General features: G+C 52.6%; 1 long non-coding RNA gene across 1 annotated transcript; it reads right to left on the bottom strand.

Annotated features, from left to right (window-relative positions):
* Positions 1 to 26: 26 nt before the first annotated feature.
* On the bottom strand, positions 27 to 9,764 carry LOC130681666 (uncharacterized). The gene is made up of 4 exons (XR_008994874.1): positions 9,625 to 9,764; positions 2,849 to 3,114; positions 991 to 1,151; positions 27 to 280 (listed from the first exon to the last, which is right to left on the bottom strand). It is a non-coding gene; the product is annotated as an uncharacterized LOC130681666 (long non-coding RNA).
* Between the last annotated feature and the right edge of the window lie 6,699 nt (positions 9,765 to 16,463).

Raw genomic sequence — 16,463 nt, 5'->3', positions numbered from 1 at the left:
GAGCTGCCCGCCCGGCCCGCCGCGGCCCTCCCTCCTCCGGTAATGCTGCCGCAGGGTGCGCGGGCCGTGGGGCGGCCGCCCGCGCCCCGCGAGGCCTTCGCCCGGACCGGCGCGCCACGAGCGCGCAGGACCCTGGCCGCTCTCCCGCCGCCGCCAGTGGTGAAAGCCCCGCCGTCTCTACCCGGGGCCGTCGGAAGCGCCGAGAAGCCCTTTGCCTGTTTGCTGTCGCGGCCCTCGCCGCTCTGAGCCCCTCGGCCCGCTTCTTCGTCACCCGGGGCTCCTGCAAAGTTCCCGACTTCCGGTGGGCTCGAAACCCGGTTACGGCTTCAGATGGAAACCCACCCACTGGTGGGGTGTGCGGGAAGCCAGAGGACCCCCGGCCAAAGCTTGAATCAGGCTCCTGGGGCAGACTAGGAGGAATCTGATCTCGGGTCGAGCCCCCGGTGACCCTGAGCAGGAAGCCAGCTGAGGGGGCGTCCTTGGGGTGCAAAGTATGAGGGGGTGGGGTTCACTACACTCCCAGCCTCAGTTTACAGGGGTAGAACCTTAGCCCCATCCAGCACAGGATCAGCGCCACACTCTCTGTGTAGCCCAGGAGGTAGCCGGCCCCCAGCCTCAGGTGGATATTCAGAAGAAGATACTAACGCTGGCTAACATTTATCCAGCACTTATTTTGTGCCAGGCTTGGCTACCTAGTTAACTCACTTTAATCTTTACTATGATCCTACGAGGTGGAGACAATTACTATCTCAATATTACAGTGAGGAGACTGGAGCCCAGCGTGCACCTCAGGTCCACAGGAAAGTTCAGTTCAGTTCAGCTCATGAAGGGAACTGAAATGGAACTGCCAGGCCCTTTGGCAAAGTGAACCTGAGCAGGCGAGATGCCACAGGGCAAGTGCCTTCTATTGCCTTCTCCGAGGACAGGAGCCCTTCCTTATTTTTAAAGAAAACGTGCTGGCAGCATTTGCTTCAATGTGGCCCCGCTCACCATTGTAAGTGCCTTCTGCCATCAGGCACAAGCCAAACACTGAAAATGACTTCAGAGAAACAAGGAAGAGGGCAGAGAGTCTAATACTTCACATCTGAAGGCCACTTGATAGTTTTCAGGTGCTTTCACGTACATGGCGTTGCTTGATCTTTACAACAAACCTGGGCGGTAGGCAGAACAAAATGGTTTTATCTATTGTTCCAGCTGAATCTTTGGGGCTCAGAAGGGCTGGGAAGAGTCCACTGATACTGCCTGGATGACTAGTGACATGTCCTAGGCCATGAAAAAAAAAGAAAATGGATTGCAAATACTCTTAGGGTGATATGTAGAATAGAAGTTAGGCGAGGGAGGAAAAATGGAGTAGGGTGGATATAAGGAATATTTTTCAATGCCCAGCAGAGTTTTGCTCTCACTGAAGGTCTTACATTCATGAAATATGTCTAACTAGTAGTAAGAATATCCCTTTTAAGGAATATCCTGAAAGTGGACAGATTCACATCTGGTCTAGGACTCAAACCTTTCAAACGGCCCTTGCATCTGGAAGGCAGCCTGGTTGCTGCAGATTACACAGCGCCCGGTGGGAACGTCTTTCCCCAGCGGCCCTCGGGCACCTTCAGGTTGGAGACTGTCTCACAGTCACATTACAAGCCCTTGGAGTCCTCACTGCAGAGCCAGGCCCACATATGTAATAACATAGGCCATGACTTAACTGGCGGCTGGGTGGGGTGCCCACTGTGGTGGGAGAGCCCTCCAGTAAAGGTAGAAACAAGGTCAGGAATCGAAGGCTCTAGTTCCCTTCCCATTTCTGCTACTGAGTCAGCTGGGCCACGTGCTCACCTCTCCAGGCGACCATACTTCCTCCTCGAGACGAAGGTGCAAAATCTTAGGGTCTGTAAGGCATCACAGTCTGAATTCTGTGCAATCAGACTGACTGGGACAGCAGTGTCCCCCACTGCCACCCCAGTATCATTTCACCTTGGCCTTAGTCAACTCGGTGACATGGATGGGGGGACACGTATCTTTCCATCTGTGAAAGGTCCTCCTGATCACGCTACATGGGTTTTAATTTCAAACTCAAATGCTACTATTTTGCCCTCTTAATGAGAGCAAATGCCACAAAGGTACTGCCCAGCAGTCCTTTATTAAGAAAAAGCCATAGTCTCCCTTTAATCAGAAGTATGTTTTTTTCTGAGAATCTATGGAAATGAGGTAAACCATCTTTATAAGAGACCCCCAAATTGCAGGCCTTTAGAGCTGGAAGCACCTTAGAGCCCATCTGGTCCAGCTCCTCAGTTTATATCAGCTCAACATCCATTTCCCTAGAACTGCCACGTCTGGTCCATTCGTTGGCTCAGGGTGGGCCGTTCAAAACGTCAGCTCCTACTTCCAAGATGTGGGCAGGGCTGTCCTCTCCATCCTGTTCCCTTCTCTCTGAACCTGCTCCAGTTTTTGTCTTGCAGCATTAGGAACAAACCCCACCCCCACCCCGCCTTCTCCACATGGGCTGCTGGTAGGCCACATCTTCCCCAAATTGCAGTTGTACAATTGGTGTTTGGCCCCAAGTGTGGAAACTTGCATTTATCCCTGTTAAGAGATAGGCAGCTATTCCAAACATCAGGAATCTTGCAACTTCAAGGAAATGCCAAGACATCCGGGGACTCTGCCTAAAGCCTAGTACTTTGCTTTGAGGAGGAAATGTGGGGCCCTTGCCAGGCCTGCCTGGAAGCTGCCATCACTGGAGGAAGACAGCAAGGGCCAGTGGGTAAGGAGTGACTGGGGGGACCTGGTGACCTGGGGGTACGTCTTTGAGGTTGAGGGAGACCCCCTGCCCTGCTCGGGTTCCCCAGTTCTCTCCCACCACCCGTCTTCAGTCAAGGGCACGCAGTGGAAGGCGGGGGTGAGATGCGCAGACCAGCCACGGGGCGACCCTTTCTATGGCAGAAAACGGAGAAGCCACACTGCCCGATTCGTGACTCCTCGGGGCTGAGGCTCGGGGAGACCAGGACGGGAGGGTCAGAGACCCAGGCTCAGTGGGCGGGAGCCCGGCGGGGCGGGGAGACGTCCCGCGACAGAGTGGAGATGACAGGAACATGTTTTTTCACTTTCCTTTTCTTGCTCTCATTTCTGTGTTTTATTAAGGGAAACACAAAGGGAAAATTGTGTTATTTGTTAAAAAATGTCAAAGTATATTTCAAGAGAGAGGAAAAAAAACAGACACTCTACTGCCTGTACAGAGGAGGCAGGACTCTAACAGGGGCAGCAGGAGACTAGTGTTGTAGGGGACCATTGGAACTACAAACCCCCCTGACCTCTGGATTCTTTTCCCAGGAAGCCCCCTGGCCCCCCACTGACATTCAGGTCTGTCAAAGCAGCAGGAGGACTAGGTGCCTCGGCACTTTCTGGGGTGAGAGGGGGCATCTGCAGTCAGCGGCTGGAGTAGGAGGGAAGGCGGGCACTGCACATGTGGGTGCGCACTAAGCTCAACCAGACTCTCCTGCCGACCTGGCAAGGACAGCCTGAGGCCCGAAGGCCACGTGTCCAGGCTCACAGGCACCCCCACTCCGTGGATCCTGCAGCGGTAGCATCGCCACGCCCACTTTATTTCCTGTTGGGCAGCTAGCTCCCTTAGAAAGGATCCATGTCGGATTTGTCTGCATTCCTCCTGTACCCAGAACAATGCTTTACATACCAACCAACATGTGTTGCCTAAATAGAGGATGTTTGTTGACTAAAAAGAGAATGCCCTAAAGTTTTCGTCTACCCCATGGCATAACTGAGTGCACTGGACAGAGCATATCTGGGCTTTGCAGACAGAGAGGCCTGAGTTCGAATCCAAGCTGTGCTATTTATAAACTGGTATTATCTTACATCAATCACTCAACCTCTCCATGTTCCAGTTTCCTTATACCGAAGGGAAGGAACAATATTTTCCTCAAAGGTTAATAGAGGTGATGGATGAGAACATCTTATAATTTGTTTGGTTAACTTGAAGTTCACATATCCTTGGTCTCCCTCAATCTCCCCATGAACAAATGGATACAGCTCCTGAAGGAAGTCACCTCGGCTTCCCCATGTTCTCATAGACAAACAGGAGCCACACCAGCATTCAGACAGTCTGTGTGTCCAAGGACAGCGGTTGTCACACTGGGCGGGTGAGGTGTTTCCATGCCCTGGATGGCTGTGCTCTCATCTCCAATGAGGCTGGCGCTGCCGGATGGTGAGCGGACGGGGCCTGGGGTCACACAGATGGGAGAGATTGTTGACTCGGCCGCTTGCGATCGCCTTGGGCCAATTCCTTCCTCTCGCCAAACCTCACCATCCCCAGTTAGAAAACCGAGGGAATTAACTGGGGTAGTTTTATGTGTGTTACATGAAATAATACATGCACAAGCCCCGGCACAGAGACAGCCATGCAGTGAGCGTCCAGTGCCTTTTAGCTGCTGTCCTCACCCCCCTGCTTGTGGCCGTCGCCATCACCAGACACTGAACACCTCTCAGGCTGTGCTTCATCCTCATCTGTGGCCCTGGCACCTGGCACCTGGGCAGGCATCCAGAGAATGCAGCTTGATTGAATGGAATTGAACTGAGTTGTCCTGAAGCCAGTCTCTGGCACTGAGTGCCATCCAAGAGGCATCTGGCTTTTGAGTCCATCCGCAACTTGCAAGGGGGGTTTCTCCTGGGACCCCGGCACACGCTCTGCAACAAGTCCCCAGACTGCAGGCTTCCTGCATGAGCATCTTGCTCCTGGACCCTGACAAGCCTCTCTTGGACATTAGTGGGATCCTTCACACTAATACAGGGCCCTGGAAATGATGGGTGGCAGGGGGCACAAGGAGTGAACTCCCCAGGCACCAAAACAGAGACCCAAGAAGGTCTATTAACATCCTGGGCCTGAGTCACTGACTCACATGCCTACCACAACTCAGTTGCCACGTGCTGAACGTGTAGGTGGAGTCAGTGGAGATGCCTCACACAATGCTCAGCGGAACAGCCAAGGGCCTGGCTAAAGCCTCTTCAGCACTGGGGTGTCCGGTGCTGGTGTACGGCAGCTCTGAACAAGCCCCATAGGCAGACAATGTCCAGTGCAGAGGCAGCTCTCTGCACAGCAGAGGCAGAGACCACCCAGCAGAGAACCCTGAGGACACCCCACGCCCCTGAACCTACCACACACACACACACACACACGCACGCACACTCGTACGCACACATGCACTCATGCTCTCATTTCCTCTGAAGTGACATACAAAAACTACCAACACTGAGATGAATTTTTTTAATGTAAAATTATATACTGGGAGCAGAATAGCAAACCAGCCACCAAAATAATGACCTGGGTCTATAATTCAATTGTGAGAGAAGGTTAAATATCACTTGGTGTTTACAAGGTGAAACAGAGCAGGGGGAAAAGCCCTACAAAGCTGCCAAGACCGCATCGTGCAGTGTACCAGTTATAGTTATGTGTCTAGGTGGCTTTAGGAAAGAGTCTATAAGAAAGGAACAAAAAGATACAACTGAGGACAATAGACATCAAACCTATGACTCATTAACAGTGTCAGAACATTGCTTCTTTTATATATTGACAGTCTCTCTTCTGGAAAGAATTTCCATTCACATAAAACTAAGGATACATACAACAAACTAATAAAATGGGAGTACAAAAGGTCAGGAATAGATAAAACAGATAATGCAGTATGCTAAAAATGAAAGTTAATTGTTGCCTCTTGAGGACAGGAAGTACGTCTATGTCTTGCTCACCACAGTTTGATCCAACATAGTTCTGAGGGTGTTTGTGGTACCCATTACGTGGTCATTAGGAGAGTCAAAATTGCCTTTGAGCTTCCTGGCAGCTAAAGCAAAAAGGGAAATGGCTGCCCTACATATATTTCTGTAGCAGTCCTACAGCTGTAATTGTGAATTTGATTTAACAAATAGGAAAGTATATACCCTTAATCCTCATAGGTCTAGATTCCTGTGCCCAAGGGGGTAAATAGTGACCTTTCCACCCCAATCCTCAGCACAGTTTCTTAGCAATTGAGTATTTGTTGCATGAATACCTTAACAAGATCATTAAAAAGATTCTTTGATGCCTCTGCAATACAATCATGTCCACCTTTCTCATCTGCAAACAATTTATCTACAACCCTTTGAATCTAAAGAATGGCGGGAAAAATGTGTCAGGAGGTTGAGGAAGTGAAGGCATCGCAGGCAGAAAGCACAAAGGACAAAAAGACCAGGGGAGTCAAGAGTCTGTGAACATAGGGCAGTGGGGCTAAGCCAGCAGATCTGAATCCTGGACCTTAGAGTTGATTCCTCTGCAGGCAGCAGAGAACCTTTGGAAGTTTTCGACTGGAGGAGTAAAATAATCAGGAGTATGGTCTAAGTGACTTCATCAGTAACAGTGCAGATGATAATTCAAAAGATGGAAGGGGGAGTAGAACAGATAAACTGTATTACTCTAGTATAAGTAAGAAATCCAGGGCAGGGACAGCAGAAATGAAATCAAAGGGGATGAACGTCAGAGACATCTCGGAAACCCGGTCAACAAAGCTCAGCATCTGTTCAGTCGTGAGAAGAGGAGAAGGGAATGAGAAGAGAAATCAGAGACGGAGAGGAGGAATACGGAGCAGTAACAGGAGCCAGGGTCGCAGGAGGCAGAGCACTGGGCTGCGGGCAGTGAGGAGTCTGGTGGCTTTTCAAAATGTTTTCACATTCATTATCTCATGGATTTCATATGCAAGTGGAGAAAGACCCGCCCTGACAGTCAGCCTGGAAAGAGCTCTGCCCCTGTTTGGAGCTGCCAAGTGTCAATGAGCAAATGGCTTCGGATCCCAGCAGTGACAGCAGGGCGCCCACCTGCAGGTGTCTCACCCTCTCTGGCAGCCCCGAGTCCTCCAAAGGGCTAAGTCACCCTGTCCTGGTTCTGCGCCAGCAGCAGCTAAAAGCCAGGTAATGCAAACACTCAGCCGGCCACGCTCGCCAGGAACCCGGACGGGTGGGCCCGGGAGCTCAGCCAGTGTGCAGAAAGGTTGGGCAGGCTGGGGCGGGAGGGGCCTGGCGCGGGGGTTTCGGTAGTGTCTCATCTCTCTTCCCACTGGGAGCCAGACTTAGGTTTCTCCACTGACTCACTCCCAGGCACAGGCAAGGGGCTTCACCCCTGGCCGCATCTCCCCCCACCCCCAGTCCAACAGACAGAGTATTGCTCACCTCCCGAGACCCTGAGGGCGCCCAGGGAGGGGGCAGTGTGCTCCATGTGCACCTGGCTGAGCCCCAGTGGACGGGGGCGGCGGCTGCACAAAGGGAGGCACCGCTGCCTAGCTGTGCAGGGTCAGCCCTGGAAGGGACCCCTCCCACTGACGATGGAACCATCACTGGTTTTCAGACACATGTGTCAAGTCCTCTGGCAGATCCCCCTGTTCCAAGAAAGGACCAACTTCCTCCTCACAGACTGGCCCCTGCCGACTTCCCTGGCCTCACCTCCCCACCTCCACTCAACTCCGTGAACGAGCTCGCCTCCCACCAGTGACCCTGACGGTGCCCAGACACTTGGCCAGCGCAGCCTTGAGGTGGGGCGCAGCTGCGTCCTCAGCCTGGAGGCCCTGCCCTTCCTTCTCCGGCCTGTTGAATACCTGCCTCTTATGCGCTCAGACAGGTAATTAGCACTTCTGCCTGGCCCCTTCCCAGGCTGTTGAGTATTTATCACATGCTATAGCCAATTTTTCTTTAGATGCCTGCCTCCTTCACTGGAAATACACACATCTGTGTCCTATGGATCTTTGTGTCCTCATAGGCTGGCAGAGTCGGGCCTGCTGACAGGTGGGGAGGGAAGAAGGGAAAAGGCAGGTGCTGATAGGTCCAGAGCCAGGGAGTGACAGGTGCAGTGAGGCCCGCCCACAGCCCCCCACACAGTTCTCCCTGACATCCACCAAGTATCAGGTATTCGGGTCTTATAGATCCTTCCAGAATTTCTTTACACACATCAAAGAAAACACAAATATAGATCCTTATCTCCCCCCTATAAAACCCAAAAGCTAACATTGCTCTAAACTTTTTTTCCCCACAAAAAACCCTTTTTCAATCTTTCAAAGTTCCTCGTATTTATCCTGCCTCCATTCAGTCTCCAACTTGTAGATTTAAGTATCCACGAGCAAAACAACACATCCAAGGTAAGTAACAGTACAGGCGCAGCTCGCTTCGGGAAAGGAGTCGGTTCCTGGCAGACTGGGAAACGCACATAAACCCCTCATGTGTTCGGAGCGCTGAGGGGACGTGTTGTCTAACGCTCTCCAGGAGTGACCCCCTCATCGGTGAGGACACGGGATACGGCGCTGCTCCCCAGTCTGTGCATTCGGTTCAGATTTGTGAGCACCATGATTTGTTAGACCCAGTGAGCCACGTTTTGGTGACACTGAGGTGCTCTGTCTAGTTAGGAAAAGGGTAAAATTTATAACCAGAGATTCTCCCACAGAACCCCTCCCCCCGAAACCTGTAAAGCAGGGGGGCCGAGGTCTCAGGCTGGCCCCGTGGCCTGCGGGATCCCAGGAGCTGGTGCACAGCTGCTTCCTGTGCGGCGCAGAAGCTGCTTAGATGGTCGCAGCTCCCAGGGGCGCCACCTCGCGACTCGAATCGCGGCAGCCGTAAATCAAGCGTCCAACCGCTCTAGCCATAGGCCCAACCAGCCCACCGCCTGTTCTTGTAAGGCCCGCAAGGCAAGAATGGTTTTTACATTCAAAAACCATTTTCTAAAATCAAAAGAATAGTATTTCGTGACATGTGAAGACTTCCTGAAATTTAACTTTCAGTGTCCCTGCCAAAGCATCAGAACACAGTCTGCTCTTCCCTTGGGCTACTGTCTCTGGCTGCAGCAGCACAGGTGAGTGACCGAGAAGGAGATGGAGAGAGTACGGCCCCAAACCCGAGTTATTTACTATGTGGCCTTCCCAGAAAAAGCTTACCAATCCCTGTTTCAGAGGAGACTCCCAGACCCAAAGCAGACCCCTCGATGAGGTGGGCCAATACGCATGACCCAGTGCGGGGAGACGCCTCGTCTGCATCAGAGGACTGAACTGACCTGTCATTGCTTGAGATCAGGGTGGACCGGTGGAGCCGCCACCAGCTGCCACTCACCCTACCCTCCTGCAGAGCCACAGGTCTCCGCGAGAGGGCGGCAGATCCCCCGTTTGCAATCCGACTGCCCAGCTTTGCACAGCAGCCCCCAGAGACCTCAAGGCCAGAACACAGAACTTTCTCTAGACTGATGGCCGAGAACGGGGCCACCGTACTGTGCGGGAAGCTACATCAGCCCCCTGGTCCCAGGCAGCCAGGCTGACCTGTTGGAAGCTGATCATCAAACCTATTAAAGTGTCCACAATAACAAAAAGGAGAGAAAAAAACACTGATGGAGCCTCCCACTTCCTGCCCTCTCCTGACAGCCTTCTGCCATTCCAGTCAGGCCCCTGTACCAGTTTTCAAGCTGTTGCCTCTCAGCTCTCAATTCATCCTTGCAGTGCTGAGGCCAGGACTCGGCCCACAACACTTCCATGGTTCCAGGCGATTCCATGTTAGGCTCTGCTAGGTCGGGATGGTGAAAAAAGGGATTTACCTCTTCCTAGAAGTTTGCTTTTTTGGGTTCCTTACTTGTACCTGTTGCTCAGAGGGTCACCCAGCCGTGCTTCCTCACCCTGGTCGCAGTGCCCGCTTCCCGGTAGCAGCTGAGGCCAGTTAGCATCTTCCCACACTGCAGGGCCGGCTGCCTGGTGTCCATTTCAGAGACACACGCACCACCTGACTTTTCAGTGACTGATTAACTATGTTATGCCTAGTTAACTATTCTTCATATTAAATTCTCGCTTTCCAGTGACTTCTGTTTCCTGCCTGGACTCTCGCTGATACCTAACTTTGCTCAAGGCCAAAACTAAGAAGAGAGTTTGCTGTGAATGGTGGATCACAGACCCTCCTAGAGCCCACCTGAGAAATCAGGTCTACAAACACCTGTGTGGGCACTTAAATGTGAAAGACACTGGGCTTGCAGCCGAAGAACGGCCGCCACTGATGGGCTCAGGTCCCCGGCGTGGGGTCTCCACTCGGCCCCGGGCCCCGGCTCCCTCTGCCCTGGTCCCCGGGCCCCACCCAGCTCCACAACTGTGCCTGCTTGGGTGCTGGGGTGGAGAACGCAGGCTGGCTGGACTTGGTCTCTCTTGCGAACTCTTCCCCAGCCCACCCAAACCCACCATCCAAAGGAACCCAGAAAAATAAAAGTACTCAGTGCCCCACAATGGCCTGTGAGACAGCCAAGCAAACGCTCACAGACCTGTGACCTTGGTCCTGGTCTGGCAGGGAGCCCTAGTCGGCAGGCCCGTCCTTCCAGGCAGCACCACGCCCGAGAAAAGAGAAAGGGCTCACCAAGTCCAAGGAAGGGGGCTCAGAGCTCCACCCACTCAAACTAACTGGAATGCCTGGGGGTCGCCGCTCAGGAAAGACGAACCACAAAGGAAGAAGGAGCTTTAAGGTCAGAAGCAGGCAGTGCCACTGATGAGATCGCAATGGAAATGATTTTCCAGTGGAAAAAAAAAATAAAAATGCCTGGGGGCCAGTCTGGACCGGGGCAGGGGCAGAGTGGGCAGAGAAGGCCGGCAGGGACGGAGCAGGGAGAAGCGGGGCTGCTGTGTGTGCCTGGACCAGGCTGGCCCGGGCACACCACCACCCAGGGCGCCGAAGCCCCGCCCCAGGGGCCACCGAGACCACACAGGTGCTGGCCGTGGCGGGGACACAGAGCCGCGTCACCGCCCCCACGGGCAAGCACAGTCTCAACCGAATCATTTTCCTGGGATTCCTTCTAATGACGTCAGCCCCTCCTTTCCCGCAAGGCCGCCCACCCAGACCCGCAGCCCCGGGTCACTGCTGCGACCTTGCGCGCCCCCTGGTGGCACCTGGCTGCCAAGGCATGAGGCCCGCTTCCCAGGCTCCACGCCCCCGTCAAGGCTTCAAGGCCCCGCAGCCTTGACGTTGAAAGCTGCTTTACCCACGTCTTTATGTTCTCTTTCCACATTCCTGTGGGGTTAAACAATTCCAGCATCCTTGTCTCCCTCTTCTTTCTGAATTTTCCATCCGGGGCTTTCCCCACGTGGCCGCTGCCCTGCTTGGCCCACCTCGGTCCCCTTCGGTTTGAAGGCTGCCTGCCTAACCCAGACAGCGGTGGCTCCTCAGACTAGAGGGGGAGCTCTGGGTCATTGGTGGAATTTATATCTGTGACTGTATCCTTGGAGGGGTGGGGGTACGGAAGGGTGGTTTCAGAGGCCTGGAGGAAGGGGCCAAGCAGGGCCTAGAGCACAGAAGCTCCGTCGGGCAAGTCACGGCAGGCCCACCCTTCCTGCTGACCTCAGGCCACCAGAGCCCAGGGCCGGAGAGGCCAACTGGCCAGCCAGTCACCTCCTCCTGGCCGGGGCTCTGACCAGGTGTGCCTGAGTACGGACATCCCGCCCCAGCAGACAGGTGCAGGTGCCTGTCTCAAGACCTCACTTCATTCCCTAACGAACAGTCTTGCTTGAGTCTCCCTCCCAAGAAACTCGAGGGATGCAAACAGTTCTCGAACACCCGTATACGCCTCCTCCGCCCTCCTTTCTCTCCACTCCAGCTGTCCAGGTGCAGGGCGCAGGGATGTGAGGCCGCCGGGCCAAGGTGGGGAGCACAGCCAGGGCTGAAAGGGCAGCAGTTATTCCGGGTACTCCTCCGCCCCTGCTCTTGTCCCAGCGTCCGCCACCAGGAGGTCTCTCGGGAACCACAGTGTAAGACACATGCCCTCGCTTGATCACCCTACTGCCAGGATGGCAAATATGAGGCCTCCACGTCGGCCTCCCCAACTCACACACACACCCATAAAGACACAAGTAACTGCTCACAGCAGTGAGCTGAGATGCCGTTCCGATGCCTGCTCTGCAGCGAGCTCCAAACAGCCACCCCAAGTCAGCTGGACTTGACAAACGAGATAAAACCTTCTCACCAATCCTGGCCTGTTTTAGGACATAAAGATAAACACAAATATGTGACTTATTGTCATCTGGAACATTGACTTTCCAAACCTGAGTTCCAAAGCTGCTTAACTATGGCCTTGTAAATACCTCAAGCCCCTCCCCCAACCTTTTTATAATTTGGGTGTCTTGGTTCCTTCAGTATGTTCTCGAACATGATGGCACCTCAGGGCCTTTGAGCTTGCTTTCCCGCTGTCTATCCTGCTCCTCCCCTGGATACCTACCTATATGCTTCATGCCTTCACGTCTTTAGGTCTCTGCTCTATAACTGTTTTATTAGAGAAGGCACATCTGGATGCCACCTCTAGATTAAGAGGCCCCCTCTACCCCCATCTTCATTCTGTATCTGCTTACCCAGTTTTTCTTTATAGCATTTATCACCATCAGACTTACTATTTGGCTATTTCTGAGCTGATTTTCTGTTTCCTTTACATGAAGGTAAGGTCCATGAGATCAGGGGCTCTATACTTTGTTACTATTTCCACAGTGCCCATAGTACGTCGTCAGTAAATATATGCTTAATGAATGAATAAGTGGGTCCATTAATAAACTAATGAAGTTTGAAAGGGGGAACTTTTGCCAACTCTGGAAAGATACCACCTGCTCTACGCACACTGTGGCTTACAACAGAGGCAAGACGCAGGAAGGGGGTAACAACTTCCAAACGAGTCCTTGCCACACATCATTACCATTTACTTTGAACAAAATTCATGGTGATAATTTTATTGTAAATACAGACATTCCCACTCCCTTTAACTGATATAATCACCCAATATATGCTTGCAAGATGGACAATATATGCATACATACAAAAAATATACCCTCAACACATACAGAATGCATCACTCACTCAGACTCTTGGGAAATAAGGCATAAGCAAATGACTGGAAAGTCCAGACTATTACTGTTAATGAAATGCACTTTCATTATTTTCAAATCCAGGGGTACTTGGACACTTCATATCTCAATTCAGTTTAATTCAATCCAACTGCCAAGAAAAGCCACAAACCCAGAAGTAATCAAGGAGTCCTTCAGGCATCAGCAGGATTGAAAATATCCCCACATAGCCAAAAGCAGGAAATTTGCTGAGATTTCGTTATTTTGAACCAAAAGAGAGAGGGACTCTCATTGACTGTCAATGCCTATAAAAGTGAAATTCTGCAAACTTCCAAGTCAAGAAAAACAGAGGAACAGAAAAAGTAATAATGGTAATAATCATGATGCTATCAAACATTAACAATTAATATTTATTAAGCTCTTACTACAGGACAGCCCTCCCCAATTACTTTCCGTGGGTTACCTATGTAATCCACATAACGATCAAATCAGGTAGGTACTTTCATGTCCCCATTTTACAGATGAGGATACTGAGGCACAGACAATATATATAATGAAGGAAAAAGATAGAGAACTAGGAGCCAGTTTCACACAGTTATACTACAGAAGCTGAAGGGACAGCGTAGCTCACGCAGGCGTCGTGTGTGACAAGCAGGCCTTCCCCACTCACACAGAGAAGCTGGCAGCGCCCAGCCTGGACACGAAGCAGGACAAGGGAATCTTCTAGGTACCCACGTCCTTTCCAGTTATTTGTATGGAGCCGAGGGGACCCACGGTCTACAATGCCTGGGAAATGCCCTAAAGAGCCCCTGGGAAAAAAAGAACCCTCAGCCCGAGCCCAGAACTCATTTTTCCTCCAGGTCTCATGCAGCAACCAGCAATCAGTGCCATTCACAGACTGGTCTCAGTTGTTCCCCTAGTTTATAGTGTGGCTCCAAAGTACCCCTTAAGCCAAGGCTAGCCCCGACATGTGCCGTACTTCACGCCCAGGGAGGACCCCGAACCTAAAATGCATCCATCTGCTTCTGGAGGGCAGGACAGGAGCAAATTCTGTGGGCAGTGAGCCCAGGTCCCCTGGCCTCTCTGTCCCATGGGGCGTTGGGGGGCGTCCCCTGTCCAGTCGCACACCAGGACTTGAGACTTGTCCTCCCACCATCTCAGCTGCAGTGGAGCTAAATCTAGTCGTGGGTGTTCACAGCTTGTCTGCCTCACGCCGGCCACGTGCACTAATGCTCCCAGTTTGTATTACCTTTGCCAGCCCTGCTCCCCTTAAGGAATGGGACTGGGTATCACGGTCCCTTCCAGGGGCTGATGGCCTTTGCCCTCGCCCCTGCCTGACCTCTCCAGGTAGCCTAGCAGAACTGGAGAACCTAGTTCACTCCCCAGAGTGTACGGGCTCTGCTGAGGACCCTAAATTGTTTCAACCTCCGAAAGGCAGAGCCCAGGAAGCCTGTTCTCAGGCCTTAGGGTCCTGTCGGGGAGGTTTTGCCCCATTCCGAGGCTTTTGCGTGTGATGTTGGTCAGCGAAGGGTAACAGTGGTTAACCTTTGAGTGCTACGGCCCAGGACGGCTTCATTCCCTCCCATTTAGTCTCCCTGAGCTGGTTCACACACATGCATTATTTTCAGGAAGAAAAACATCTTTACTTGATAAAAAGAAATATAAAGGGTTTAGAGTTGATAGGAACTGATTCCCTATGTGTGTTGAAGTTTTTAAAAATTGTTAATGCTTTATTCCAAGTTTGTGATATCTAAGAGTTGCTATTCATATTTAACAGATTGGCCCACTTACTGGGAAGATCCATGACTTAGGCTGTCGTAAGACTTGCACCCCTCCGTCCACCTGACAGGCAGGGGCCGGAGCATCTCTCCTCTTCCCGCCGGCTGCCAGTCCCCAGCAGGGCAGAGCACACAGGCCCCAGGCTTGGCACGTTCTCTCGGTAAATCTCCCGGTGGGAAATTTTACAAGCCCCTATTTTCTCTCACCCTGAGAAATGCACAAAGGCCAGACACAGTAGTTTCAGCTTTGCAGGTGAGAAAGCCCAGCTGCTGGGAGTGAGGTCCCTTGGGTTTCCCAGCTACACAAAGGATGGATGGTGGGTTGTGCGGTGCTCGCAGACAGATCCCCTGGGCCCTGATCGTCCCATAGACTTCCTCAACTCCCTTGACGGTCGTCAGCAGTGACCTCTATCAGCCCAACAGGACAGGACTAAAAATATATTTCACGAATTCTCACAAGTTTATCACCTTCCAAAATGAAGTCACCCCAACTGACCCCAAGACAGACCTGGCAGCAAGTAGGGCTTATTCCCACCGGAGTCAGTCACACGAGCAAAGATCCCACCCTTATCCTCACCTGACGCTGCTGCAATAGGGCAGCTACCCTGTGCGTGGAGAGGAGAGAGGCCATTTAGGTGCAAATGCCTCCCTTCCCACCCACCTGCACGGCGCCCCCACCCCCCTGTAATCCTGGCCACACTCACCTGTCCTCAGTAATCAAATGGTGGGGGCACGTCCTGTGGCTCCCGAAGGTGCTGCCCATGGGCCACCTCAGGCCAGCCCCTGCCCTCCAGCAGCCCCCAGCCGACTGGGAACGACAGCCAGGGAAAGCAGAGGTCTCAGGACAGGGCAGTGGGTGCCTGTAGGTGGACACAGGCATGGAGGGAGCACAGGGTGATGGCGCGAAGACCTAGCCAGGGGCAGTTTCCAGTCGTCACAAGGTGGCATGGACCGACGCCCTCTAAGAAAGTGCCGCGGAGTCCACGAAAGGTGGCTCTGCCCTCTAGCACTTTGCTCAGATCCCCTTCCTTCGTATTGTATCTGCAGTCTTTCAACTGTCCTATATGTCTATTGAGTTAAATTTTAAAAGCCTGTCAGGCAAGAATTTCTAATTTTGTGGGGTTTTATGGTGTGTTTTTATTTGTATGTTGTTGCTTTTTAAAACATGAAATGTTTTCTTTTTGTTGCTCCATAAAACTGCACAAGTGATCCTTGTAAAGCACCGTCCTGAAACATCCTGAGACAGGGGAGCCTACAAACCATTGTCGGGACAAGCCGGGGCAGTGTCACCGAGAGGACAGAAGAAACTGGCCACTTACGTCCCTGCTATTATCTTTAAAGGTAGGGTTTAAGCCTGCTCATGCTAATTAAGAATACTAAATACTAGTACTTGTTTAACCCAGGCCACAGCACTCATTGGGCTTGAGAGTCTTCCTGCATTTGCGCCGACCCCACCCCACTAAGTCGGGCGGGTTCCATCAGGCAAGGGTTCCAGGTGGGGAAACTGAGGCAGGGGTGGGCTGTGGATGTGCCATGGCGGGCTGAGCCCCATGCGGCCCCTGTGGCCCCCTGCCTCCCAGACAAGCCCAGGAGCTTCTCCTGCCAAACCGCAGGCAGGGACCGGCCGGGGCGAGGGTGGGGGTGCTGGGAACTGCTGGCTGTTGCTTTTTCTGAATTAAAAGAAAACAGGAGAACAGAGCGAGGGAGGGGGCAAAGTTCACGGAGGAATCTGGCGAGTCACCCTGGGCAGACGCCTGGGCCGCGGCCAGGGCTCTCCTGGAAGGGGCGAGGCCGCCGGGTGGGTGAGGAGCGCCGGGTGAGTGTGCACGCGGAT

Source organism: Manis pentadactyla, chromosome 19 (genome assembly GCF_030020395.1).
Source record: "Manis pentadactyla isolate mManPen7 chromosome 19, mManPen7.hap1, whole genome shotgun sequence".
Classification (NCBI taxonomy): domain Eukaryota; kingdom Metazoa; phylum Chordata; class Mammalia; order Pholidota; family Manidae; genus Manis; species Manis pentadactyla.
This window is presented reverse-complemented; position numbering and strand designations above follow the sequence as displayed.